Raw genomic sequence first — 3,782 nt, forward strand, 5'->3', positions numbered from 1 at the left:
CCAACTGTCTGTGAGAAGTCCTCCGTTTCACTGTCTTCCAGTGACTCAGAGTCTCTGAGACTCCCTCTTGTAGCAATAGATTCTTCATCCAGTGCTGCTTCCTCAACATCTGAGGCATCTCGTCTCAGTGTCGTTTCTTGAGTGTTCACGTTCTCTGCGCAATGTCACTCCTCTCTTGTTGCAGTATTTGTGCACTGCTCCTCTTCGTTGCCATCGTCTTGATCACCATCATCTGGGTGCCAGATCCCCATTTGCTGTGACCCCTCATCTAGTAGGTCGGGCGTCTCTGTGTTTTCAGGGATTGAGCACACTTCGGACTCCTTGATGATCACATCTCGAAATGACACAACCTTGCGTGTGATGGGTATGTACACAAGGTATCCGTTGTCTCCTTCAGTGTATCCCCAAACTTTTCTTCCAGTGCCTTGGGTTCAAGTTTGCTGACATCTCTGTCCCGCTTCCTCATAAAGACTGTGCAACCAGAAGTAGAAAGTTTACTAATTGAAATCCTAGGTTTTATACATTGCATCAGCTCTGCTGGGCATTTTTCTTCTCCTCGTCTCACAACCAAGTTCTTGATCCTTGTTGTGTGAAGAATTGCTGCTCCCCACATTATCTTGGGAAGTCCTGAGTCAATGAGCAAACATCTTACCTTCTCCGGCAGTATCCTGTTGCACCTCTCAGCTAACCCATTCTGTTTTGGCGTCTCTGGTATGGTCTTCTCCTGTAGAATGCCTGCATCTAAGCAGTATGTCTTGAACTGCTCTGAGAGAAGCTTCTTCGCATTGTCTTGTCTCAGCTTCTTGGGCGTCCCCACACTGAGAACAAATTTCTTCAGGCTGGCCAATGCTTCAATCTTTGCCTTAAGCAAGCCCACAAACACAAACTTCGTGTACTGGTGTGCAAAAACAATGCAGAAACGGAACCCTGACAGCAACTCTACTCTGAAAGGTCCCATCACGTCTGTGAACACCCTCTCCAGCTTTTCTTCTGCTTGGGTCTCTGCCACTCTTGGTACTGGTGTCTTTGTGATCTTGGCCAATGCACACACATTGCATACATCATCGAGTTCCCCCACTGTCTCTGGTGCATTCCTGACTACATCCGCTTGATTCAAATGACCCAATTGTCTGTGCCACTTCCTTGCACTGTCAAGATTCACGCTGTTGGAACTCATTTTGAATTCTAGAACGCTGCAGGGTAAGTAAAACAAATTATTTTCTTGTGTTAATTTTACATGAGTTCCCTTCTGGAGTTTCATGCAGCTGTTTCCTTTCTCGGAGGTGAAGCTATGTCCCCACTCCGTGCATCTTGAGACTGATAGGAGGTTTGAAGAGCAGTCCGGCACACACAAAACAATTTTGAGTTCGCATTGGAATTCCCCTTTGTTTGCGGGTATGCTGATCCTTACACAGCCGCTGCCCACCACTCTGGAAGCCTCTCCGTTGGGATTTCGGACCACTGATTGAATGGGCACAAAGTCCAGGAACGCATCGATGTTCGTCACTATGTGATCTGTACAACCACTGTCCACTATTCCCCGTTTGGTGGAGCCAATGTTGGACCCATTGCCACTGACTGCTGTTTGCCTCCATCTCTTTGTCTCTTCCATGCCCTGTCTAGATGACCTTTCTCAACACACTTGCTGCATTGTGCTGTCTCCTCCCTCCTGCAGTCCTTAGCAAAGTGTCCAGGGATCCCACACACAAAGCAGTTTCCTTTCTTGGCTCCCTTCTTGAAGTCATGCTTCACTGCCAGTGACACTGAACCACTTTGTCCCTTGTGCCTCTGTGCTGTGCTCTCATGGAAGTTCTGAAGCATTTTCTTCAACTCTGTGAAGTTCGTTGCCGGGTTAAAACTTTCCTGTATAACAAAACTTTCATACATCATTTGCAGACCATTGAGGACCAAGGCGGTGAAGAGGGTCTCTGAGACTGCTTCCCCTGCTTCTTGTAGCCTTGTGAGCAAGTCCTGTCCTCTGATGAAGACGCTATCCAAATCCTCAGCATCCTCGAGCTGCAGTCGAGCAAACTGTATCACCAAAGTCACCACCATCGGCGTCTCCACACTATGAAATCTCTCTTGCAAAAGCTTCCAAGCCTTTGCTCCATCTCCGATGCTGTCATCTCCCACACAGTCGTGTCTCATCAGCATGAGGGTTGTTGCATCTAGAGTCAGTGCCAGATGGCACCATACATTTTTCCGTTTCTCCTTGATGTCTGCAACTTCTTTCTCATATGCATCCTTCAGCACCTTGTGGTTCTTTTTTTTGATCATTGCTTGCCCCATTGGCTAGTGGTTCAGGCTCGTTGGGTTGCTCCTCTGTCCCAAGTAGTGATTTGTAGAGTCTCTTCGTCTGCAACATTGCCGCAAATCTTGTGCTCTAGATTGGAAAGTCCTCTGCTTTTCCTGTGTAGGTCAGCAGCTTCACTGTCTGTTGATCCATCGTATTTTGAGCAGGCAAAACAGTTGTGAAAAGAAAAGGTACTAAGCAGAAAAGGATTATGACTGTTAACAACAAATTAGTCTTGTTTTAGAAATTATTTTAAGACTTAGAAAATTGCTGGGCCCATAACCTGTTGGGTTGCTCCTTACATTTTTTACATAGTAAGCTGCTATATAATAACCCATAATTTGTAACCAGGGACATAAAAACGGGGGGTTTAGATCTGAAAAATTGGACATGCAATAATCCACAGTTTATTGATTACAGAGCAATAAAAGGAGAAAATTCGGCATTATAGAAGGCCGCAAACTTATACTTGACAAAAATTTTCTTCCTCAAGATTTTTTGTTGAAAAAATATTGGGCCAGCATATTTTTTGTCTGGTATTAAAAATTTGTTTACAAATGATAATATACATATCCGTGTACATTTATCAGAAAAATCGAGGCAATGCTTTTTAAAATGACGCAAACCTTTCTTGATAATTTTAAGTTTTTTCTCCTCCAAAATTACACATCTAAACAACTTTGAAAATTGTCCAAATCTTCCAATAGGAACTTTGAACCATTTTTTCAAAATGCAGGAACTTATAGACGAGGCTGGCTTCTTTTCTTCAGTCAAATTTTCAATTTTTGTTTACTCATCGTAGAGAAAAAGAATGTGCAACCGTCAGATAGTAGCTTTAGTCTATATTTAAAATTATCAGAAGTTTGAAAAAAGGTGCGCAATATAGAATTCCGAAGGAAACATCGAGAAGAAAAATATCGCTGGGGTGGGGTGAGTTATGGTGACAGATCGCATTGAAAATCAAGATAAAAATAAACAGAGGAATTTGTTGTAAAATTAGTTAGTTTTAAAAGGAGTTTTGATTAACAATTTTTCAGAATGTATTGAAGTAAATCGTTCCAATTCCAAGCCTAAAGATAGCTGTTTGATTAGAAATTTCCAAAAAAATCAATAATCTTTTTTCTCAATATTTTGTTTGGAAATAATTTCCGTCTCTCGTTTTTCTGCTGATTGAGAACTATTACAAACAACAAAGCTTCTCTGTATCAAACATATATTCTGGAAGAAAATGGGCAATTCCGAGCTCTAAAAAAGCCAAAACGCTTTTTTGAAAATGTAAAACTAAAAGCAGAAATGTGTAGTTTTCTCAGTGAACTTCATAGTGGTTTTGCAAAAAGTTTGTCCATTTTTGTCAAAACTGACCATTTCAGTTTTTTAAAAACCGCCAAGACGTATTAAAGTTGGTTTCAAATCAACAAAAAACAAAAAAACATCAAATCAACAAAGATTTCAAATCAAAACAATTCATTGTTAAAAATTAAAGACGGAA

Source organism: Convolutriloba macropyga, chromosome 9 (assembly GCF_964194025.1).
Source record: "Convolutriloba macropyga chromosome 9, txConMacr16.3, whole genome shotgun sequence".
Lineage (NCBI taxonomy): Eukaryota > Metazoa > Xenacoelomorpha > Acoela > Convolutidae > Convolutriloba > Convolutriloba macropyga.